Raw genomic sequence first — 26,545 nt, 5'->3', positions numbered from 1 at the left:
AAGTAAACAATAATAAATAATTATTTGGTATCAAAAATAATTTGACCTTAAATGAGAAAAAAATGAGAAAAAAAATAATAAAGTCCAAGTAAAGGAGTTCTTAATACAATAGTCCAAACATTTGTAAAGTGGATCTTTGTCCAGAATAGTATTGTTTGCAAATAATTTCTACAGTAGATTCAACAGATTCCATGGTTACAAAAATTAATTAGAACCTTAAAATTAGCTATAGAAATCAGCTACAAGCTAATGAGTTTGGGAGGAAAAAAGAAAGAACACAATATGCCAACTTTTCAACCCTTTCTGCAAACAGACTTTCACATCTTAAAAATTACACTTGCTTTCAAGATTCCTTGCATCCATAACTTCAACTTTTTGCTCACTTGCTTACTCCCTAAGAAAGTCTAAAACCACATAAACTGCTATAAATGTTTACCAACAAAGTATTATTTTCCAATCAATTTTTTCTTAATTTTCAAAGTTGAAAAAGTTTTTATTACAATTAGGTCACTACTCTTGGCATAAGGCCTCTGAAACATTGTTTCTCAGACACTAATGGGTCTTGGAAAAGTTTGAAACTCTCAATTCATTATGACTTTGAGTAGCTGTTTTGTACCGAAGAATGAGAATTGATGGAGAGGTTGGGACTAAACACATAATTTTATGAAATATGATGAAAACATAAGGGTTTTGTTATGACGCACGTAACAATCAAGAACCTGCTTCTTTTTAGCAAGCTCCTAAAAAGTACCTCCCGTATAATTATTAAATAAAAACACTCACTTATTTGGTACTCAGCTAGCTTTTAAACTCTGAATAAGAGAAGTACACAGTGAGAGAGGTACTTACATGGTTTCCTTGGATACTGGATGATGCCATTCAGGTCTATGTTTTTATCTGAAAGTGGTGCCCTGCGGAGAAATGAGGCTTGGTGAGTGGCTGTTTATACATAGTAAGTAAATAGGAACTTTGTTTATTTTACAAAGGATTTTTTATTTTGACCCAGATTTCTTTTTCTCATCATACTCAAACCTTGTAAACAGCAATAATATGGTAGAACAGGTACTTTGCACAACTCTTTCTAATACCACGTAGGAGATCATAATTATCAAAGCAGAAGCTCAGAATGCTTTGGTTAAATACTTTACTCCTTGGGCTACTTTATGTATCTTAACAACTCTATTTATGTCAGACATATCAATGAACACTGCCTGCCTCTCTATTTCCCTTCAGAAGGAGTTGTTCTCAAACTGTCAATAAAGAAATTAATCTAAAAAAATTCACACACATGATAAATGTCCTTACCTTAAAGAGTAAGAGAATTCTAGCTTCACCAGCTCCTAAACATCCAGGGTTTCCACAGACATTAACTGTCATCTTAGACGTAGTAGTGGGGTCCTAGATTCTCAATAGTTTAAGGGCTACGAGCACACAATTTTGACAGTCTCTCAGAACTACAGGCTCTCTAATTTTGGTTGCATGATTAATCCCTCCTATGTGATAAGTTTTAACCTTCTAATATTTCTCTGGATCGAAAAGAACAAATGAGCTACAGCAAAGAATGGCAACTAACTTTAATGCTTAACACAATTTAATAATCTGAAATGAAGTAAGTGTGTGCTATGTTTCCATTAAAAAGTTTCCAGCCACAATTAATTGAACAAAAACTTGTCTTGTTCCAAGATTATTCTTGGAAATGTAATTTTAAAGTCTGCATGAAATGAGGAAACTTACTTTTTTACCATATGAAAGCAATCTCATTTTTTAGGAATGATTTTTGGATAGGCTTCCAATTTGATATTTTCCATTTGAACTAGCAGCATAGGGGCTTGGCAGGGGGAGGGGAGGGAAGCAATTCTGTGTTCTTTTGCCAGCACTGACAAAGGTCTGGTTGTCAGTGATACCTTTACAGCTAAATTTACCCCAGAGTGACAGGAACAGGTGCACCTCGGCCTGCCAGACACTTGTGCACAGGGATCACGCATCTTACGGCTTGACGATCAAGGGGGGAAAGCCTGGGTCTTCATAGAAAAGGAGAAGAGACAAACGCAGCCCAAACTGGGGGGTTTCTCTTCAAAGCCAGCTGGTCTGGCTTTATTCTACAGGAATTTTTTTACCTGTCAGGGTTTGGACAACAAAGCCCTCAGCAGGTGCTGAAGGGTACAACTTCCTGGAGAAGCAGAAAGGCACTGGTGAGTTTCAATTGCCAAAATATATTTTTTAATCTTTAAAAGTTGATTTTGCTATCTTGGAAGAGGCACTGCTGAGGAACCTACATTCAGAAAGCTGATGAGACCATTGGAATCAGAGCCAACTAACTCAACAGTAGGTTTGCCTGGTGTAGAAAGTAGAGCTGTTACCATTTGACAATTTTTTACATTAAAAAAAGAGTTTTATAGGAAAGACTTTATATTTGAATGTTGGTCTCTTTCATTAGTAACTCTAACATCTGAAAGATGAAGAATTAATTACATATATGATATTAGACTATTAAAATAAACACACAAATATCATTTCCTTTCTTTTTATCTAATTCTGTCATAATCTATTCTGAATAAAATGTTTTTTTAATAAATCAAATAAAAATGTGAAATGGTACATGCTCTTTTCAAACATTTCATGTGCTAGCATTTTTTATATGTGCATGTGACAGGAATATGATTAGAAAGAATATAAAATTAGTTTTATTTATAATACATTTTTTAAAACATGTATTGCACAGAATATTTAATAATTAAAAGTAGCAACATTTTCTCATTATCTTACAAAGAGTTTCTTTGGAGAAAAATCTTTGGAATAAACAACCAAGACAGTACTAAAGCATGTTTTTATGTCACTGATTTCCAAAATTAGTACATTTATATATTTGCTATTTTTATTTTGTGAATTCGAAAGTTTAGGCAAAATTTTTTTTTCAGAGTAGGATTTTAATTAATACAAAACATGGAAAAATAAGACCACATGTCAGGATATATTTTTAAAAAAGTGATTCTATTTCAAGGACTCATTCTTTTAACTATGCTTCACAGCATTTCTCTACAAATTGTTGTATTATACAAATTGAAAACATTTATTTAAGCAAGTAAGGAGTTCAAAGCTAAAGACTATACATAGTAAACATATGAAACCATTTTAACAACCAAATTCCATATTCACAAACAACATGGGCTAATGAATGTAAAAGACACACAGCATACACCGATCAAGAATGCTATAAATTATTAGCCCTAAAATCAATTTTCTGGGCTGTGGGGGGTACAATTGGTACTTAAGAAGAGAAAGGCTCCTACCAATATAAATTACTAATATTATGAGGTAATTGTTTTTTCATGATAATCTCATAAATAATTTTCAAACTACATGCTTCACACATGGCTGTATAGTAGGAAAATAATAAGATCTGACTTTTTTAATGACTACTACATCTAAAACAATTATTAAATCAATGATGATATGAATAAACCACAAATTTATAAGTATCATACTCTGACTTAATTATTGTTTAAAATTATGAACTATTTGTGGCTTAAAAAATTACCAGAAATGATCTAGACAACAAAATTCTAATATTTTTAAAACATAATTAAAACCCAAATCTGATTTTCGTTATAAATTACTACATATAGAATATCATTCAGAAAATTAAAGTATATTCTACTTTTTTAAATGATATATTATGGTTTCAAACTGCTATTTTTATGTGATATTCTGTCATCTTCATATATTGCTTCTGGTACCTAAGTAACCATGATCCAATATTGCATTTTTTAGATAGCTTCATTAGTCTCTTAAAGAATAATTATGTACTACATGCACTTGATAATTTTGTTATTTATCTAGTCTGTTAAGTACTATATTCCTAAAGAATCAGAGCACTCATTTTTTAGAAATAAGTACTACAAACCTGAACACACACTCTTAAGTCAACTTTTAAAATTACATTTGTGAATTCTTTATGTGCATTACTATCGGCTATAATTATTATACAGTTTGTCATTAACACTCAATATGAGCCACACAAAAGCTTCTTCCAAACTATTTTTCATCACTCTTGTGAATTATTTACGTGTGACTGAACCTATTAGAGATAATGTTAGGTATAGCCCAAATAAATAAATAACCAAAATTTGTCATCTTAACCATGGCCTGAATTGTGGGCTTAATCCAAAATTTCATGTTTTTTTCTTGTAATTATGGAGAGAAGCTTTAATTCCTAGTACAACTTGCAGCTACATTTTGTACTTTCCTATAAACCTTCAACTTTGTTTCACAAAAATACCTATGCCAACTCCCTCAATGTATGGAAATGATTTCTTTTAATAAGTCTTAGTCAGAAATTATGATGATGTTGCAATGACTCATATGTGTCCTAAAAGTTTAATTTAAAAACATACTTTTAAATTTTAAGCCTTATTTGCAATGTATCTTCATAGCTTAAGAATGGCTTATTTATAGTGGAGAAAAATTAATTATTCTCCTGTTTCAGAAAAACATTTGAAAAACATTTTGTTTACCCATAGACACATAGAGAAAATTCTGATTCTCCCAGCAACTAATTTCAACAAATTATATTGTGAATACCAATCTATTTAATTTCAGGACAATGAAGCTTCCAGCTAAAATGGTTTACTTGTAAGTATTTAAAGACACAAAAATACTTTGGCAGCTTTAAATGTATCTCCTCATTGACCAGCCACCTGACTGACAGCTGTCAACTGTCTATGGGCCAAATGTAACCCAGTAAAGATAAAAATTACATATTACTCATCCCTGTTGAAATAATACCTGGTGCCAGTAAGGTCTTCAAGTAGGAATAATTAGACTATAGATATAAAGAAGTGAAAAGGGAATCATTTCTGCCACCCACAATCCCTCCTTTGTCATTAACTTATTTCTCCTTTCTTTTCCACTTACCCCACTTGTCTTGATACCCGTAGCTCATACTTACAAAGAGTTAATTTCCTTAAAGAAACTTCAGATGTATGTAACAAGTATGTGACCATGAAAATACTGGGCAGCCAGGTAATGATGCCCACACATTTCTTTCAATCAAATCTTCTTTTGAGCTCATGGAGTGTTTGAATTGTGGGAAAGAGTCTTTGATGCTTTCAACAACTCATTTTTTAAAAAAATGAAATGGAAGCACAAAAATAAAATTTACCCAAGGTCACCAGCATGACGATATAGATGTAGACTTGGCTCTGTCTCCCAACTTCACATCCAGTGATTTTTTTTTTCTGTTAGACTTTAAACATGTGGACAATGAAACTGTAAGTAAAAGAGAGCACATGGAAAATTAATGCGAGACATTGCACTGGGGAATTGTTTGCAGTTAATACCTTCTTAAAGAAATACAGTTTTATCAAAGCATATTAAAATGTAGCTTTAAAAAAAAAGAACACAAACATATTAAAATATCTATGGTACAAACTCTTTTTTAGATTCTCTTTACTATTTAACCTGATTTCCAAACTGAAAACATTTATGGTGCTTATGAAACAGCAGAAAGAAAAATTAATCAATGGCAATATAGATGTTTAGAAGATAAATGACAAATTCAGGTTGCAAATTTTTTTGAAATATTAGAAAACAATTAAAAATACAAAATATACCAAAGCATAAGCATACATACATTACCTAAATACAGAATATACTAAATAGTTCACATAACCAACTCAACAACTAACAAGTGTCTGTGTGTGTGTGTGTTAATTACAAAACCCCCGGGGACCCCAGAGACCTCACCAGCAAGTGTTTCCTAACAGCTCAGAAATTCTATGACTCAACAATCCTGTATTAATTTAAGTATCTGGTATTTATTAAAATAATTATTAATTATATTAATATTTTATATTGCTATAATATAATTTGTTGTTAATGCTGCATATCATATTGATTCAATCAAGGTCATGAAAATATATTCAAACTAAATACTTTATTCTTCTCTGACCCTCTAGAAAAGAAATCATTTAGAAGGTAACTACCATGTTCTGAATTTAAAAGGATTTATTTTAACACTGAGCTTTAGAGCTATATTTGCCTGTGAGAAGTTTGCTTTAAAACCCAAACAAGCAAATGAATTTTTTAAGGAGGGAGACCTTTAAACACTAATATAGAATATGGGAGGAAATTGGAGACAGGATTTCCCTGCAAGGAATTCCGGTAGAATAATCTCCAACAACTCTATGATACCATTTAGCAACTAAATTATACAAAATATCTAAATTTACAAACATATTTGCTTATTCTATTACATTTAGTCAAAATCAACATTATTAATCGGCAAACCACTTAACAATATGCAATAACAGTATGCAAATCGATTGTAAGCAAAATAATCAGTAAATAATATCCATTTCTAGTAATTGTGAAAGACAGGGGTGTCAAGACAAAATGTGCAAAAAATTCAGTCATCTCCCTGCATCTCATATGGGTGTTAGTGAAACTGAATGACTTATTTCTCATCTGCCTTTGAAGGGTTTTTAATGTTTTCTCATTAGAGCTGAAGAGTACTGTCAGAAGAGCAGCAGAGTAGAAGTAGGCAACTATGGGTCATAATCTCTCTTTCACTGCTCAGTAATTTTATGACTGGAAACCAAGTCGTGTAATCTCTGGGAGGATACTGAAGGGATGTGACTCTTTGCTGGGCTATGCATAAATCAGAGGAAAGGCCGTTCTGGAAAGTGTTTATCCAGTAGAAGGTGTTTCTGTTCCTTCATGTGAGGTCCCAAAAGGATTCTAGATAATGTTGGTGGGTTCCGGTCTCCAATGGCCTGCCCTGCCCCCTCCCTACTGCTATAAGAAGCCCACCATATTGGCAGCATTCCAAATAATTAAACTAACACCAGTTTTTAGCCTATGAGATGAGTGTGGAAAACAAAATCACTTTACAATACACTACTGACCAGCCAGCCATATTTTTCCTACTTGGGTACCCTGGTAACAAAACATAAAAGGTCTTATCTTCAAAGTTACTTTGTCACACATAGCTTGGAACTTTTCACTAACTTTATAAGGTGGAGTTGCAGCATCCAAAAAACCTACTAGTCATTTAATGTTTTTATTAATATTTTTCAAAAAAAAATATTCTCCACACTTGCTGCTGTAAGCCAGCTTGAGAACATGTTTGCTCATGTCAGAAAGATGTTGGAACAAGCAACAGGCTCATCAAAGAACCCCCTAATCTGAAGTGTTAAAAATATCTGGATCCAAGAGAGGTTAATAGTAGCAGCTGGCTACACAGAGAGGTTAAAAGGCTGGGAATATGGGTCCCCTTGTCGCCTGGGATGACAATGTTGTGAAGGCCTTATATGATTGATCAGCAACGCAGAGGTAATTATCAAGGTCATAAGGAATATTTGTATTAATTGAAAGTCTTTTTAGGGAAAAGCCACATTTCTCAAGTATTGTGCATGGGACTGGTCTTGGTTGCCAGGAATCTAGGTTCATAAGCCGCTGGCAGCCACAGAAGCATGAATGTGTGCTCCTCTCCATTGTCACTGATGGTAGATGCCATGGGATCTGAAACCCATTTTACAGGTTTTGCTGAGATACGGGGATCCAGGAGCAGAGTTCACCCAAGAAAAAATAAGGACTGACCCTCAGATCCATAAGGATGAAGAACTGAGTCCCTGTATTGCTTAATCTGTCTTCTAATCACAATGGGCAGAATATATGTGGCATGTCCTTTTTGATTGTTTACAGTACGAGCCAAGACAAGCAATGGAAAGATTCATATCATTCTGACCTCTCATTGTTACTATTTTGAAAGGAGTTCACTGATTTAGAAGTTCCATGAAACTAAGGATTAGTTGAGAGCGTGGGAACGAATAATGTAGCAAATGTAAGGTTAAGGAATTAGAAGTCTTCACAGATCTTATGATCACCCTTACCCTAAGGCAATGGCTTGAAAGCAAAAGATACATAAGAAACACCCAAGAAGCTAGTTTTTAATGAGATTTCTGAGGCTGTTGTTCAGGGGAGCTGAGATGGGGCCTAAGAATCTGAGTGACTCTGAGGCCCTCTGATAAAAACTGTTTTCAGTGCTAGATTCTGTGCTAGATTCCAGTCCTCACTAAAGTTGAGGGACTCCTTCAAGAAGGTTGGTTCTCTTGCTCTGCAATAGCAAGAAAACCAGCACCCAGCGATCTCAGGTCCTAGGAGACCAAAGGAAGCCTATGGATATAGCTACAGAAGTTCTGCGTGCATTTTTATTTATTGTCAGATATAATTGCACTTAAATAGTCTGTTTAATTATTTCTATGTAGATTGGCAAAGGGTAAGGTTCACCCAACATTAGAGATAAACCAAAAATCATTCTCAAGTTCTACTTGAGTTTCAGGCACTAAATAAAACAGCTTTAAATATGAACAATGGCTTGAATTGGCTCTTGAGAAAATTCATTAAAAAATAACAGAGTGCTGTTTACGAGAAGTATGTATATATACATATGCATGTATACACACACACACACACACACACACTCAAGTTTTAGAATACTCGATCATCACTGACCCAGGGAGTTTAGAAGGCTATGGTCCAGCAATAATGTAGGAGAAACCACAGGCTTTATTCTCCTGTGCATGAGTTGTTTTGTGGCCATAGGCTACCCAAACGAGAGTCTCACAGCTACAAAAGGATGAGGTGAGAATATGTGAAACAGACTAGATAGATGAACATAAATCCTTTGAAAGCAGATAAACATTGCAAGCACATGCGTTACTCGCTGTGAGTTAATCATCATTGTAATCAGAGTGATTATAGTGATTAATAACAAAAAAAATCATAGAAACTCTTCTATGACCATATTATCTATAGCATATATCAATTATTTAGAAATAACTTCCCTTGGGGTGCCTGGGTAGCTCCGTGGGTTAAAGCCTCTGCCTTCGGCTCAGGTCATGATCTCAGGGTCCTGGGATGGAGCCCCTCATTGGGCTCTCTGCTCAGCAGGGAGCCTGCTTCCCCCCCCACTGCCTGCCTCTCTGCTTACTTGTGATCTCTCTGTCAAATAAACAAATAAAATCTTAAAAAAAAAAAAAAAAGAAAGAAAGAAAGAACTTCCCTTGTTAGCAGTATTTTATTTTGAAGGGATTCAAATAAATAGAAAATTATTACTATCTTATGGTTCTGAAAGAGAAAATGTAACTTTACAAAGCATGAAAGAAGAAATCTAATTGTTAATAACCAGTGGTGTGTGTGTGTGTGTGTGTGTTTATGGTTGTACTGGCTTTACAACTGAAAATAAAAAATTTACAACTGAAGATGAGAAGATGAAGCAGAAAAGATGAAGGAAGAAAGAAGGAAAAGGGGAAGGAAATGGAAAAGACAGGATTCAATCTATTGATAGCTATATCACTATTGCTAAAGGGACCGAAAGGCATAAGAAAATTGTAGAATGTTTCCTACTTACCCGTCTTTAAGCAGTGTTCAAGATCTTTTACTTAGAATCATATTTCCTCATCTCTGAATTTCTTCAGAATATATTATAAAGTATACTGTATTTGATATGGAGGTTCCATATTTACAGGTTTAATGTCATACAAAGTTGGGAAATATTTGATTCATGGGCCCTATCTTTGCACACAGGAAGACGCTTTGTCTGTGATTTCACAGAGGTCATAAAGGGCAGAATGTAGTGTTCCCTCCAACCTCAAACCTCTCCCCAACCTTTCCAAATTCTAACCTTCATCCAGGAAGCAATACCCATGCTTGTCACAGGACTCTTACATCCCTTTCAAGACATTTCTGAAGAAATAATCACTAATTACACCTCTGATGGCTTTTGGAGGCAGAAGGGAGTTCACACAGGGTGAGACCAAGTGACAACATGGTAGCAATGGCACAAGGGACATGCAGCAACTGTGTACCTCCTATGCAAGACGGGAATAGAAAAAGAGACCAGAACAACAGGTACCAAAGTGTTATTATATATTTTTAAAAAGATAGATAGATAAATTTTCAAGGAGCATCACGATACTTGGCTGATAGAGAGCTCATCTTCCAATCACAACCTCTTCAAAAATAGTAAACTTTCTTCAAGTAAGAGCCAGGCTTTCTACTTACTGGCTAGCACCTAGGGCTAACTTACACATCGGCCAAGCAAGAGGGACCGGAGACATGATGAAAAACTCCTCCCTGAAGCATCTCCCCACCAACAGACCAGGGAATTTATGGAAGTTGTGTAAGCATAGATACTCCTTTGGAGGATGAACTCCTTTCAGAAAACTTCTGAAAAGAAGTTCATTTAAAGGAGTAACACATTGATACTGCATCATGAAGTAAACTGTTGGAGTGGTGGGCTCCTCTGATAGAACACAGTCCACGAGAATTCTGGAACATAAAATGAGTGCTGAGGAATGAAAGGACCTTGTGGGTCACATCAGTGAAAGGCTGTGAGGAGACAGAGACACTCAATAAAGAGCTATTATTGATTTTAAAAATTGCTGCTGGGTGAGTGGAGCATGCCAGAGTGAAAGAAGGACAAGCTGAAGGTGAGTCTAGGGAGGCTGGTGATACAAAGACAAGCTTTAGCAACCTTACAATTTTGCCGATACCACACAGATAATATTGATTTTAAAAGACTTAAAAACTCAGATTTAATAAAACCTGCTAATTCTGTATATTTATGTGACAGTTCCTTAAATTTAAGTGTAAGATTATGCAATCAATAAGCAATTTAGAAGATGTCTGATAGAACCAAAAAATAATATCTTGGAGCCTTATTCTGAGCAAATGGATATATAATTACTTTTGTAAGTCTGACAAAATAAAATATGAACACAAAAAAAATGTTTTTCTGAAAAGAATATGGAACACTGACAAGGATAATATAAATTGACAAACCCAGAATGTAAGATTCTTGGTATAATATACATTGGTTTAATCAACATATTATCCTAAATATTTTATATTTATTTCAAATATAAAAAGCTATATATAAAATAAAAACTGCTTTGAAGCATGAAAGCTGATAGAAAAGGAAACAACTTCGAAGATATTGTTAGATAATGAGACATTGAGGTATTTTCCAGGAGCATGCGGTAGTCCTTAAAAATGAAATAGTATGTTAGTGGACATTTACTGAGCATTCTCTTTTTTTTTTTTTTTTAAGATTTTATTGATTTATTTGACAGAGATCACAAGTAGGTGGAGAGGCAGGCAGAGAGAGAGAGAGGAGGAAGAAGGCTCCCCGCCGAACAGAGAGCCTGATGGGGGGCTGGATCCCAGAACCCTGGGATCATGACCTGAGCCGAAGGCAGAGGCTTTAACCCACTGAGCCACCCAGGCGCCCCTACTGAGCATTTTCGACATGCCAGGCACCAGGTGACTATAGAAGTACAATCTTACGTCTTCCTCTCAGGAAAACTGTCATCCTATAGAGGTCCTGAAACGTTTTCTATTTCATAACAAGGGCATTTTGAAAATTAAGGTCAAATGGTTATTAAGTCTGAGCCTGGATTCTAATTCAGCAACTCTGATTTATCCTTCCCTGTCCCTTGTACATTCCTTGCAAAGGTATTTCCCATGATGTTCACATATGATATGTAACTTCTAATCGATGAAACTAACTTTTTAAAACTTTTATGATGTTATTGCCAAAATGTCTACTTAAAGGCTACACTTTCACAGGAGGAATACCCTTGAAATCCCCCTTCTGTATCTGCAATTAGTGTCAATTTATGAGCCAGATATCAAATAATCTGCTGCTTTATAATCACATCATAGTTTCCATCAAGCACCTTGTTCACTACATTTGGTCTGGATTTAGTTTCACCAACAAATTCATCCTTAATGATAATGATTTGCCAACAAACAGTTAAGACTGAATAGCAAATGCCTAAGGAGATTTCTATAGAGACCTGTGCGAAGACATTATTACTGAAATAAGCGAGTAACTTCCTAAGCTGTCTACCGGAAGAGGATGACACTTGTTTAGACATGTATTTCTAAAATATTTTCTGGTGGGGGTAAAAAAATATTGATTACATCACCTCCTGATCTCATGATCCCTATAATTGAGCAAAACTTATGAGTCTAAGGACATAATACAGCATCACAGCTAAGAGTATCACTAGAAACAAACTAACCCAGATTCATGTCCTTTGTCTGGCACTAGGGGCTATTAGACCCCAAGTAGGTAATGTCACCTCTCTAAGTTTTAGTTTTTAAAATCTGTAAAATGAAGAGAATTGTAGTTCCTGTCTGAATGGTTGTTGTTTGGATAAAAAGAAAAAAAGTTTATAAAGCAGATAATATAATTAATTAAAGCAATTAGTACAAGACTAACAGTAAGTGGCCATTAAATATTACACACTTTAAATTTATTTCAACTCTCATTCTAATAAGATAGTATTATTTTTTCACATATACTACAAATATCCTTGTATTATAAATATGAATATTATTCACATATAAATATCAAACTACAAATTTAGTAAAAAAAGGAAATCATCTATAGAAAATCAGACTTCCTTGGTTTGAGTCTTTGACTAAGTGAAGTAGTATATACTGATAAATCAAACCGGTTTTAATGCCTGACAAATTTAAAAGTTTTACTGTATTTTACTTTTAATTCTCACCATATTGCAAAACAATTTAGAGAGACTTCATCCCAAACAATGAAAATCAATTCTCTCTTTTCCTGTAAATTAGCCTATGGATATAATTACGTATCTCCTTGTTTTCAAATTTAGTAAGTATGGGAAACATAAATCTATGCAAGATCTTGCCTTCCTGAAAAAATAAAATTTGTATTATTTTCCTTGGTTTATAATTCTAGGTTATATACAAAATATTTAGAAGTAATTTCGTAAGTTCTCAACTATGTAAAACACCATCATTTGGAAAATTACCTAGAGAGATAAAGAAAACAAGGTACATTTTGCAGTGTGGTGGCTTTATTCTCTCCTTTCTAGATTTGTCTTATTTTGGTATTCTTAATGAGGACAGATAGCAGGTATACCAGATATAAATTGTTTGTAAATACTTTCTGAATCCATTTTTCCCTGTAATACATACTTACACAAATTAAAATCAATAGAAATCACATATGTCCCAAGTGGGACTTTATTAAAACCAAAAACACAAAATGTCTATGGCTTCTGTTTTCCAAGAAGCAGCAAACAGTCCCCTAGACATAGTTGTAATGTTGATCATGCATCCAACAGAGAACAACGTCTGGGTCCCTCTTGAACAGAATGCTCCATTAGGCATTCCATGGGCTCCCCCTTCCTGGCAGGCCTTGGCCCAGCCCCATTGCCATAGATGGCCATCAGACATTTGGAATGACATAAGGAGATAATCTGAGCAGGCTCTGCCCTAAAGAATTCAAGCTAGCAGGAGACTGAAGATATCAATGTCTTCTTGGCTGACAACAGCATTCCAAAGGTCAACCAGGGTGAAAGAGGATGGACTTGGGAGTTTCCAGTGCCTTTTCAACAACCAAGCAGCTAACAAGTATAAAGAAGCACCCCTCAAGACAAAAAAAAATAATAAATTAAGACAATAAAAGTCTGGAAGTATACTAGAGATGCCATGTCTGTGAAAGGGAAATAAGACAACCTACATCCATTCAGTCAGGGAATTTTAGGTTTGAAAAGATCACCTCTCTTAAAAATAAAACAGTTCTCATCCTAAACCAATTCCCACCTCTCTTGACAATCTACTTCTCCAACTTTTTCTACAGTGTCAGCCCTTATATGGATGAATATGGAACTTAATAATGTAGAAGTAGAAATGTATGGAAATTAACGGTGTAGAAGTAGAAATGTATGTAGTGTAGTATGTAATGGTGTAGAAGCAGAAGAATAAGAATGTCTTTTACTACAGTTTACCAATTTCCCAGGCCTGTGCTTTGTTGGGTGGCTCATTTAATCCCCATAACAAAGTTTTAAGAGTAGCACTTTATGTTCCACACTTTACAGATGAGGAAACTTAGGCAAAGGGAGGTTCCATAACATGTACCTGATAGTATCTTCATCGAATTTGGGAAAGTCTATGCTTTACTAACAATTTCCACCTTACACAATACTTTTCCTCCCTGACCTTAAGAGTGTTTATTAGCTCTTACTTTAAAAGGATAATTCCATTTCCTCAGATTTTTTTAAGTATAAATAAGAACAATGTTATCCCAACCAGTCTCTTGAAGAAGACATGATTTCAATCTATGAAACTACCAGTAATACATTTTTAGTTTAGGAGACAGTGTTCCTACACACCTTATTCTTTACTAGAATTTCTACCTAGAAGAATGCTTAGAAGTATTTTCTCTTGTAAAAGCGTGCTCCTGTCAAATCTGTCAGATCACCTTTCTATAGGGCGAATTTGCCTAGTCAGTCTCAGGTAAGGTGCCCTGGTCTGGCACAAAGTATAGTAGATAGACCCTGCCTGGTGACCTTCACTTCTTTCTAAATTCATGGCATGATTTAGGGGTACATCTGTTAATTTCTCTTGGCCCCATTTGTCTACCCTGTAAAAAATTAGGTGCTTGTGTTAAATGTTCCCCAAGACCTCTATCAGCAAGAAGATGCGGAAATTCTGACTTTAAAACTTTCCACACTAGTGCCAGGAAATGCAAATGCCAACAGTGTCCTAAAAATTGGCTGGTATCATAAAACAGATTCTTTCTTTCTTTCTCTTTCTTTCTTCTTCTTCTTCTTTTTTTTTTTTAAACCAGCATTCATTTAAAACTCTAGAGCAGCACATTCCAATAGAACTTTACGCAATGATGGCAATGTTCAACATCTCGCAGTCAAATAAGGTAGCCACTAGCCGCCTGTGGCTATTGAGCACTTGAAATGTGGCCAGTATAACTGGGAACCTGAATTTTGAATTTTATGTAATTCTAATAAGCTTAAACTTCATGAGCCACAGGCGGCTAGCGGCTCCCATACTGGCGGCAGCTTATAGCTTCAAGAGCACAACAATATAAACATTTTACACCTTTGATTTATTCAGCCGAGTACTTTACAATGTCTTTGGAGCATTGATCTTTTCACCACTCTTGGAGCGTTTGGTACAGCTCCACAGTTCAATCAAAGAACAGCCCAGGCATTTGCATTTCGTGATGGCATTTTTTGCGAGAGACCCCAGTATTATTCTCACGTGCCAGCAAATAAAGGGGAGGGAAAGGGAAAGGAAGTTTTGGGGAGGGGGGGGGTCTTTTCTCCCCCAGTCTCCCATTTGTCGTGTAACTTGGGGCCTTTCCCGAGCCAAGACGCGCACCTATCCACCGAGGCAGCTTAACTAGCAGACGCAGCAGTTGGCTGTTCTTTTTTTTTTTTTTTTTTTTTTTTTTAATAATCGTGTAGACCCTGAGAGATTGGGCTGTAAAATCCAGCTCCGGGACCGCGTCCTTTCCTATTGGTCTGTCAGGTGAAAAACAGGGCTGACTGGCGGCGGGACAGGGGCGGCGGCCGGACCTGCGCTCGCCACTCCTCCTCCCCCAGGCGCGCAAAGCGCTCAGAGCCCCGGCGGCTCCAAGGGCCGCCGGACGCCGACCGCGTGCCAGCGCTTTGTGCACCGTGCGTAGGTGGGTTCACTGGGCGCCTCGCTCGGAACTGCCCCCCCTCCCCAGCCCTCTGGGGTCGTCGCCCGCCAGCCTAGGGGAAATATCCCTGAGAGCCCCAAACCAGACGAGCAGGGCAACTCCCCGACACCGCCACCGAGCTTCTCCAGGGCCCACCCACCACCGCTGCGCCCTCCTCCCATTCTCCACAGCCCACCACGCGGCCTCTTCGCCAAACCACCAGCCGCTTTCCCCCGAGCCGTGACATCCCCCTCAAGACGCAACCCGGCACACTCCCCGCCAAGGCAGCCCGCCCCCTTCCGCGCACCCAGGCCCACAGGCCCCTGGAGGGCCCCCGAGCCCGCCTCCTCCTCGCCCGTGGCGCACGCACGTGGCGCACTCACCCCCTACTAGCTGCCTCCGAGCTCTAGAAACGCTCCCGGGAGGGAGCCCCCGCCCCCTCGGCTCCGTCCGCTCTGAGGAAAGTGGGTGGGGGGAAGCGAAGACGGGCTGAGAAGGAGTAGGTAGGTCGGTCCGCTCTGAGAAAAGTGGGTGGGGGGAAGAGGCGATGGGCAGAGAAAGGAGTATATAGGTGGAGAGCGGTGTTGGAGGGGACGACCGGCAATAATTGGATGGCGTTGCGGCTGTTGCGCCTCTGTGAACGCCCAGCCAGCGCGGATTCACTTTCCACACAAATCACCGGGAGGGATTGTTGCTGCCTGCAATCAATAACTCAGCAGAGTAAGCTGCTGAAACCACAGGCGTCCCCTGTCTGGGTCTCTTAAGGGGCCGTCCGAACTGAATTCCAGCCCTTGGCTTCCCAGACAAAGAAGTGGGCACCGAAACGCAGGACGGAGATTTTTAACCCCCACCCCCACCCCGATCCCGGGTAAAGATCTTTAAAAATTAAAGGGCACACACGTAGAGAGGTATCTAGGGGGGAAAAAAAAAACACCAAACAGTTAAAAGGGGAAGTGTAACAATCCATTCTTTGACTTGAAGGTTTCTGTGATATTTCGAGAAATGGGATAGAATCAATGTTCCGATGAACATTTAACGATTTTCTAAGTGAAGGTAAAGTCCATTTTAATCAGCCACACATTTGCAAGGAAATTACTGATCTAGCCTTATTTGGGCATACTGATCCAGGAAAAGGAAGAAATGTATCATAATTTGTAGTGGCATTGTTAAAAGCCTTAGCATATCTTTCAGACATTATTCCATGAAGACTGCATTTCTGTAAGGGAAAAAGGCCCTGGGAGATGTGTATTATGATTCCCACTTAACAGACTGTAATACCAAGCAGAGCTGGGAGAAAGGGTATTGACTAGGTCACCAGATACTACCCGCCACTAAGTTTAGACTAACTCACTGTAGGCCTGAGCCTCAAAGACTAAGCTCAGCTAACACCCCTAAAATAAAAGTGGCCAAAACTCATTTCTCCTTGTCTGAAGCAATTTAAAAATAAAAATAAATCTTAGGAATGTCAACCCAAATATAGAGGCTTTATAAATCTTAATGAGTCTTCACTATGAAAAGTCTTCTTGCTAAAACAAATGGGTAAATGGATATTGACCACCCTGGTCTGATAAGTCTCAAGGTTGGGAGGAATAGACTCATTCTGAAGCCAGGGAAAAGTTCATTTGTATGTTTGAAGTCATAGAAAGCTGGTTTCAAACGGAGATTAGAACACAGGAGCATTTGTCTGTGCTCAGTATAGTTCAACGCTGCTGGCTAGCGTAAGGTATTATTGGTAATAGAATTCATAAAGGGTACTGAATCCACACCACTAATCCTGAAGTATTTAAAACTGCCCTTTGGGCGCCATACACAATAAGCCCTTTCGGCAACTTCAGTTGAAGCTTCATTATCCCTACTTGACAAATTTTCTTAGCTTGGGATATGGTAGATTTGACTTTCGCCTTTGTAATTCTTAATCAGATACAAAATTAAAGGTACAAAAAATAAAGATAAATATAGGCTCTTTAGATATGAGATAAAGGATATGATTAAACCTTGGCTTGGAATAACAAATCCTTTGCATATTGCAGATTCTCAATCACAAGTAGTCCATATGGTGTATACTGTGCATAGGCTAAAGCTGTACCTAAAGAATTTTTGAAATTTAGATATTTGGCACTATTTATATTAAAGGCTATAAGTATTTTCACAATTAATAATCATTTTAATTATTTTGTTTTTAACATACATTCATTTGTTTTAAAATCAGAATTAATACTGGTGTTACTTCAGGTTAGAAGTTTTAGAAATAAATTTACTTGAATGTACTTTAATATCGGCTTTCTTTAAAAAAAATGTTTTTAACTGTTACCTTGTTGTACTTACACATTTTAAGGTGCCAAAGAAGAGTTGAAAACTGTGAAGTAACTTCTATGAAAAGATGAAGTAAAGAATGGAAGGCAAATGACTGTATGTGTATGTGGTGAGTGCTTAACATTTGTTATATCATTTACCACCAAGCTAATTCATAAAGGTAAAACTGCCAAACTCCTTGTCATTAGGTATCTATAATGTAGACACACAAAAGTGATAAAGTGTGATGGCAACCATTATATGCTTTATATTAAAAGCAATACCATGCCATTTTGCTTAAAGCTCACATATCACCTTGCAGGGCCTACCTTTGCAAGTCTCTTTTACAGTTAATCCATTTCAGGGGAAGTTATGTATGTCATCTCTATTGTAACTATAAAAAGATAACATTTTTAATGCTATTGGAATTTATATCTTCCTACTTTTTATATTTTCTGAACTTCTATATTCGATTATCATGTTTGTGTTGAAAGTATTCTGGCTGAAGAACAAATACTATACAGTTGAATAATCTTGAGGGGTAGATTAATCTATAGGCTCTCTTCATCTTAGGGTGGGTTGCTGTGGCAACCGCCCCAGCTTACTTTAAAATAATTTTTTAAAGCTTACTTCAAGAGCTACACCCAGCGTGGGCCAAGCTTAAAAGCAGGCATACCCAGTGAACAGGGTTTTAGTAGACTGCTGATTTAATGTAGGCAAGTAGTAAAGAGAGGAGGGTGGAGTAAGATGGTATACAACCTTGAACAGAAATTAGAAATTAGCTTTCCTTAGAGTCAAGTCCTAAGGAGTATGCTCTCTGTAATTTCTGTGGAACTTCAATTAAATACATTGCTAAACAATTCTTTTTGGGGGGGTCAAGTAAATATATATTTACATACATAATAAAGCACTTATGACAATTATTTAATGAAGGAAATATTTGGTGATTGGGGAAAAACGTTTATTTAAATAGTATGTCAATCCCAGACATCATTTTCTCTTAAGCAGTTTGTCACCTTTTATTTAACATGGTAGGTCCCTAGTGTCCAGCTGGCTTAAAGGGTGTGAGAATTTTCTATTTTCTAGTCATAGAACTGGAATAGATTGGAGAATTCACGTAACTCATTTAATGAACAAGCAAACTGAAGCCCTGAAAAGACACACTCAGTACTTAGGCACAAATCTTGAACCAGAGAATATAGGCCTCCTAATACCTAGTACAAGCTCCTCCCTACACCAGAAAACATAATATAACCAAGTACCATTAGGTGGTAAAGATCAGGATGATTTTGGTAAAAAAAAAAAAAAAAAATCCAGAGTATTTAAAGAATACAAAGCACATTTTGTATTAACCACTTTGTGAATTACCGATGAATAATTTTAAATCTCGGTGACTTTCTATTATGTATTTCTGCACAACCTCTTCTGTTCTGCTTCAAATATGAAGGCTCATGGGAAGGAAACTAATGCTAATATTAACTTAGGTCACACATAATTAAGAAGCTAAATCTGCTGAGGGGAATATCTTATATTTTAAAAGGCTAACTGTGATACATTTCGGATCCAAATTATTTCCAGGTATCCACAGTGTGGGGTTATACATATTCCTGAATGCTTGTACTCTCATTGATAATTATGAGTTTGTTATTAATGTTTATTATTAAATAATGCGTTAAGATGTTAAAAGGTAAAATAATTTATTTTTGAGGGAAAATCATCTAAAACTGAGGTGTACTGTGGTAAATAGAAATAATCTATAATCCATCAAAAATCATATGATTGAGTCATGTATTGCCTATGTCTATTCACTCATGTAAAATAGGCTTTTACAATTCATTACATTAATTTCAGGCATTATGGCAATAAACTTATATGTTCCTGCAAATGTTTTGCTTTGTCAAGGCATTTGTGAATCTAGAAAAAAATTATAGACATATCTTAGTATTCAAAATAACTATGCACCTTTAAATTTTTGGATTCTTTTTTTTAGAAGTTGTACCTTAAATGAAAACCTGATACAGACTATCTCCGCCATATTATTAAAATGAATTCATGGTAGTAGCAAACTCACCAGATGAAAAACAAACAGGCAAACAAATATACTGTAGATACTAATCTGCAAGAAATATTATTTCAGATGACTTTTGCTTTGTGACAGTTTGCCACGCTTTCCTATAATAAAAGCAAGAGATTCATCTTAGTTGTGCTGATAGTCACAGTGGTGATGAACCAGAAGCCTGAAGATTGTTCAGATCTGGTTGTTCTTGCCTGTAAAATCAACCTTCTCCTTTCAAGTGAAGCCTTGGGGCAGACACCTAAATGTTGACCCCACTCTTCTAAGAAAAGCTACTCACATCAAATAGCCCCTACAATGAAGCAGGGAGGCTTTTTGAATCACACTGTCCTCACACATTAAAATAGTCTAGAGGCATGGTGCAGAACTTCACAGGAAATGCAACTAGTCATTGGGTTAAACACATAGTGCTGAAAGGAATTTTTTTAAAGTGAGGAAATATCTTTAATTAGCTAGATATTTCAGTATGCACCTATTGTCTACTCCTGTACGTTCAACGTTTTTATTTCCTGAATGTATTTTCTCTTCTTCCTTTCACAATATTAAAGATTTTTAATTTGATTCACACAGTTTATATGATCTATAGTTCCACTGGCGTGCAATCTTGTCTTTTCATGGTTTGTGTACTAGTTGATGTATTGTATCTTTGGCTTTACTGGGTGTGGTGTAATTGGCTAGAGAGGGAAGGTGCCTAACCCCTAGAAACCTTTCCTAAATCTTGAATATTAACCTATCTTCCCCCCACTCCCCACCCCCTGGTCAGGTCAAGTGTTTACTGGGCTTAAACCTTAACATAAGTATCTTCCTTATCAGTCTCTATTTCTGCTTCCTGTGCAGCTGAAACTCTTCAGGATAAGTGAAGTCATCAGCTATCGGATAGGGTAGCCTAATGCATTTGGGAAGTTGGTTTGGTTTACATGTTAATGCTCTGGATAAAATCCAGTAAGGTGTGGAAGAGATAGAAGTAGGAGGAGGGAGGGGGAAATCTCCGAGGAAGCTGCCGCCTCGGTAAATATTTCTAAACTGATTAGAAAGTTCATGGCCCCGCGATGAAGTCGAGATTTCAGAACTGGTAATTATTTTTATTGCTTTGTACATTACTAACACATAGTATTTCGGCACGCTTTCTGGCCCTCCAACCTTTCTGGGCCGAAAACCGCGTATTGTGGGCATGCAGGAAAAGCGTGCTGGAATCGAGTGCTGCAGGCATCCTGGACGGTGGCTTTTACGCGTGAGTAACAGGAGCGCTCGGACCAGTGGAAGAAAGAAGTGGTTAACGCGTCTCCAAACGGGGGGAAAAGTCGCAAGAGCAACTATTAGGGTCGCGCTCCTATTGGTCAGAGGAAAGATCCCGACTTTAGAAGGACTTTCCTGCTGGCTGGCTCACAGAGTCCCCGGGGAGCGAGCGCGCTGCAGCCGGAGATGGTTCTCCGAGCGTTCTCAGCCGCAGCGTGGGGAGAGCAGGGAGCCGCCGCTCGCGATGTTGTCTTCATTTCGCGCAATAAAGAATTGTCATTAGGTTTGCGTATGGCATGTGCCATTACCCCACCGTAAAACTAAAATTAGCAAAATGTCAGGAATGGAAAGATTGATTCACCAAGATGCAATTATCATTTAAAAGTGCTTGATTGAGGTACTGATGTTCAGTGATTTATTCTGCATACCATATACATAATTAAAGTAGTGTAGTGGAGTAATTTATCAATCTAGTTGAGACTGGAGGGGTGAGGAGGGAACTGCTGTATGTTTGTTTTATTAAAATGCTCCGAGGTCTAGTCCCGCCCCCCTTTTGCGAGAGTGAAACTGATGATTTCTCTAGCTCGCGAGGAGAGAGTCAACGGTTTGGGATTGTGAGGGAGAGAGAGAGACGGAGAGGAAAAGGCAGCGCGAGGCGGAGGCAAAGGCAAGGGCAAGGACAAAATAAAGGGAAAAAAGAAGGCAAGAGGCACTTCTTAGGACGTGCCGCTTAGAACCCCAAGCCCGTCTGCTCCGTTTTCCCTGCCACCCCCGCCTCCCCTCTCAATATCCTTCCACCACTGCCCCCGCCCCCCCCCCCGCCTTTTTTACGCGATGTTTCAAAGGCTGCGAGCGGCTCTCCTTTTCCCATTCGTCTTCTGTCACTTCCTTCCTGGACGCAGTTTTCTGGACGAGTCTGGTTACTTTTAATCTGGCCGGCTGCTGAGAGCTACTTTCTCCTCCTCCTCCTCCTCTTCCTCCTCCTCCTCCTCTTCCTCCTTCTTTTCCTCCTCCTCTTCCTCCTCCTCCTCCTTCTCCTCCTCCTCTTCCGAGCGGCCTCGGCGCGCGCGGATGCGCGGCCCCGAGCGCGCCTCCCCCGCGCGCGCTCCCTCCGCGCGCGCGCACACACTTCGTCTCCAGCTCTCTGCTCGTTCTGCTCACAGTCACAGACACTTGAGCACACGCGTACACCCAGACATCTTCAGGCTGCTATTGGATTGACTTTGAAGGTTCTGTGTGGGTCGCCGTGGCTGCATGTTTGAATCAGGTGGAAAAACACTTCAAGGCTGGACGAAGTAAAGATTATTGTTGTGTTTTTTTTCTTTTTTTTTTTTTTTTCTCTCTCTTTCTCTCTTAAGAAAGGAAAATATCCCAAGGACTAATCTGATCGGGTCTTCCTTCATGTAAGTACCTCTGACATTTCTCGAGGAAATGGAAATAGCCTGGGTATTGTCTCTGAAATCTGCACCGCACTAGGTCTATTCCTGTGCCTTTTTGAAGGCTGAAGTTGAGGTTTGTTGTGCATTCTTTTTTTTTTCCCTTAATTCCGTGATTTCCTGCTCTGTTGCTGAAAGTAACTTTTTTAGATAGTCTTATCTGTTTGCCATCAGTTATTGAAATCACTCCTGACTCGTTCTTGCCACACTAGTGTGTTTAAAGTTTCATGAAGTTAGTTCACATCATTAGCATGTTTGATATGGTGGAGTGTATGGAGCCTGGTCGATTTTAATATTTCACAGAATGTTCTGTGACCTTGAAGTACATGCCTTAAGATTTAGCCGCTAGTTTACTGTGGAAAGATGCTCCTGTGAGTCCCCCCAATGATTCTGATTTGCTTTGGGTTATGCTTCTGAGCCACTAATTCTTGGGATTAGTTTGAGCTAAAGCATGGCTGTCTGTCAGAGTATACCTTTGTGCATCTCCTTCCCTTACCAAAGTGCTGGCTTGATAGAGGGCTTCTCAGTTGGTGTGGGCAAAAAGTAATATCCTGGCCACGTTAGTCTACATTTCACAGTTCGTATTGGGGTTCAGTATATGCATTGCTGTTCAGGTCAAGTCAAATTCATAGCTATTTAAAAAGAAACGAGGTTAAGGCACTTTAATTGCCTTCTCTTTGGACTTTGGATGAAAGTTACCAAACTCAGTGATAAAGTTTGGCACAAAGGCAGTATATATATAGACACAACATATTGTTTATTGTATTATTTAAATGCTAGGCAAGGATTTAAATTTAATACTAATGTTATCTTCTTCCCAGAATATGGCTATTAATTCTTAAAGGAAATTTTATATCTGAAACATTTCCAACTATTCTAGGTCCAGAAGTTACCATTTTTTGGAAAAAGCTCTTTTCATCACAATGTAGGAATGTGTGTCTTTTGTATAAAATACCTTTATATGTAAATGCTGACAGTATAATAGGTAGAATCAGGCTCTCTGCCAGTTCTTTAACTGGTCCTCAGTGGAGAATTGCTTTGACACAAACTGCATTTTACTATTGTGAATCTGATACTAACTCTAATAGTTACTGTCTTGTGAAATGGTTAGTGACTGCATATATTCTCTAAGTGCTATAAAGGGAACTCCAGCCACCTCATTATATCAGTCCAAAAAAGTGACCAGCCTCTTTTTCACTGGCACCTTGCAGTGGAATTGTGGTTGCAGGGTAAAGATGTTTATATAGAGTATAATAACTCCAATCCCTAGAGACTTGGAGGGACATGGAAATGTGACCACCTGTGAACCCCGTTTAACCTCTGTATTGCATACTAAGTTTAGCTTTAAATAGATTAACAATCTCCAATTCTCCAATTTGAAACTGAAACATCTTACTTCACTTTTAATATAATACCAGTTTTGGCTAGTCTTTGAAAATGCTTAGTATGTACCAATCTGACACAAGCAGTATTTTTGTTTTTCCATCAGTTTCAGTTAAATATAATGCAGTTAATAAACCATATTTTGTCTCCCCGTGTATGTATAAAAATTACTAAATTAAAAGAAGTAGTTTAAAGCAAGTAGATTCAGAACATGACAGGTAAAATGAGATATGCCTATCTAATATACCATCTCAAGAGGAAAAATAATCTCTAAATCAAAAATCTCAATTTATTTGTTGGAAAGTACATTTGGCTATATAGTAGACTACAAACTCAATTTTAAAAGTTTTCATCAAAGCACACTTTAAATTCAGTGTTTAAAATATGATTCCCTAGTCATGTTAAGGAGACAATAGTTGGCAGTTATCTTTTCTTCAAGTTTTAATAAACTTTATAAAAATTTACGGTTATTTGATAATGTAATTCACAAAGCTTTGGAGTATTTGTGACATATTTTCCAGACTTCTTACAAAAAACAGTATTTTCCTTTACTCATTAATTACGCGATTTGCATTCTGACTTCCGTGTATGCATGTCAGAGACAATATTAAAGACCTAACTTTATTAAATATTAATTGGTTTCTTAGGTTTAAAAAACAATGAGCACCTTCTATTAAAAAGTCAATTTTTTACCTTTCCAGAGCTGTTCATACTTTGAAAGTATACAATCACATATATCATTAACTTTTCATAATAGAAGCATGTAACATTAAATACATGAAATTTAAATAACAAGGACCTTACTGCACCTTGCCTCTTTTCTTCTTTATAAACATACTCAGTTTTCAGAATTTGAAATGGTTTATTCCTATAGTGAAATGGACTGTTTGTTGATTCAAAATTGGATACTGAAAAGTCATCATGTTTTATATTTTTCAGATTTCTATGTATTTCTTCCTTGGCCCTCACTTTTATACTGAGTCAATAGATTGAATAACAGTACAACTATATCTTTCCAATAAATGATTTACTGTATTAAATTTCTTTTATAAAATGCTAAGCTAAATAACTCCTTGGCATATGTTAACATTATATTTCAAAAGTTTCTTCTGTTTATTGTAGAATGTTTTGTGGTTTTATTTCCCAATGCTGCATGCGGTATATTTTGAGTCTATGAAATCTCAGAAAGTAACAAAAATGGGGAAATATCTGTGCAATAGCACTTGTGCTACATAATCACCAAAAAAAAATAGTTATTAAACAGAGAAACCTGGCTTCAGGGACATGATTCAAAACAATATGGGAGAATTTCCTATGCAATTAAGGGTTACAGAATGGACTTTAGAGGGATTATCACTAAAGTTCTACTTTCTTTCAAAAGCACATCCTCAGAGAACACACCAGGCAGATTAATATCTAAAATTTATAAAAATGCACATATTCATTTTATGAATATAGTGATTGCCTGGACACAATGAAAAGATTTAATCACTGATGTTCACTCTGTGTGCTGCATGTGGAAGGATAGGTGATTAAGATCCCCGACCTCAGCACTGTACCTTAATCTCATGGGCGCGTGGACTGCCCTGCACTCAGTAAAGCCTGACTGTTCACCGAGATCTGTCATCTTTAGGAAATCAAACCAGATTACAGAGGCAATTCACAAAACCAGGAGCAACAACAGAGTCTGTGCACCTTACAAAAGGCGGATTACGCAGTTCACATGTTATTTTGATAGGTCAAAGATAAAAGCTGATTGTTGAGGAATGGCAAGACTCTCCAATTTCAAATGATTGCCAGATAAGTATACCACAACCCTGTTGCTTCATCGTTATGAAGAGCCATTCAAACAATAGAAAACTCAGTTTTCAAGTGACAGGCTTTCAGTAGGGAAGTAAGAGAAAACATATCCTTTGTGTGTGTGTGTGTGTGTATATATATATATATATATATATATATATACACATATATATATACCTTCATCGCTTAAATTTTTAAGTTCCATCACTTCTTTATGAACACACATCAAGTTCTGGCTGCTTATGTGAAGCAGCTATCATAAGGTTTAAATGCAGTAGGCATTTTCAGGGGCGTTCTAGAGAGCACAAAACAGAATTTGCCAGAAATAAAACCTACACTCATGGTATTGAATAACTGAGCAGAAAATGCATAGTAGTCAATAGCCGTTATGTTATTCTGTTCCCAAATATATTCTTCATAAAAATGTGTAATTACATAGTTATGAATCTATACATTTAAAATATATCTTGATAGGTGTTTATTGGTCAAATTATATGTATTTCATGAATGTGATGTACAGATTATTCTTTACAACAAAATATGATGTTTTGAGAGTTTATTTCAGAGAATCAAGTTTTGGTTTACATAATAACATTTTGAAAACCCCAACTTCTTACACATCCACTCTACAGTAATTTCTTGCTTCTTTAAAAATTGAAGTCCTTTTTTACCCAACTGATGCCTCCTAGTGTTTCACACAATAAAACACTAATGAGTCACCCATAAATGTAAACATTGCATTTTCATTGCCTACATTTTCTGTGATACATAAAATTAATATTTATGTGTTTAATT

The 26,545-nt window shown here is 37.1% G+C and overlaps 1 protein-coding gene and 1 long non-coding RNA gene across 14 annotated transcripts in view; one reads left to right on the top strand and one right to left on the bottom strand.

The window, feature by feature from the left end:
- LOC132028794 (uncharacterized) overlaps window positions 1-15,990 on the bottom strand; it is a 322,140-nt gene extending 306,150 nt beyond the window's left edge. For all 4 annotated transcript variants that reach the window (XR_009407555.1, XR_009407554.1, XR_009407556.1 and 1 more), the window contains exons 1-3: window positions 15,913-15,990; window positions 5,162-5,268; window positions 850-911 (exon numbers count right to left, since the gene is read on the bottom strand). This is a non-coding gene — a long non-coding RNA (uncharacterized LOC132028794). The remainder of the gene's footprint in view (window positions 1-849; window positions 912-5,161; window positions 5,269-15,912) is intronic.
- MEF2C (myocyte enhancer factor 2C) overlaps window positions 15,466-26,545 on the top strand; it is a 164,336-nt gene continuing 153,256 nt past the window's right edge. For 9 of the 10 annotated variants that reach the window (XM_059418219.1, XM_059418216.1, XM_059418214.1 and 6 more), the window contains exon 1: window positions 22,434-22,534. The gene's annotated coding sequence lies outside the window, so the exon portion shown is untranslated. Of the gene's footprint in view, window positions 15,533-17,864; window positions 17,952-22,433; window positions 22,535-26,545 lie in introns of those variants that run through there. The other variant, XM_059418213.1, reaches the window with a different exon arrangement.

The sequence above is a fragment of the Mustela nigripes genome, chromosome 12 (genome assembly GCF_022355385.1).
Source record: "Mustela nigripes isolate SB6536 chromosome 12, MUSNIG.SB6536, whole genome shotgun sequence".
NCBI classification, from domain to species: Eukaryota; Metazoa; Chordata; class Mammalia; order Carnivora; family Mustelidae; genus Mustela; species Mustela nigripes.
Note: the sequence above shows the minus strand (reverse complement) of the source record. Positions and strands in the feature narration are given on the sequence as shown.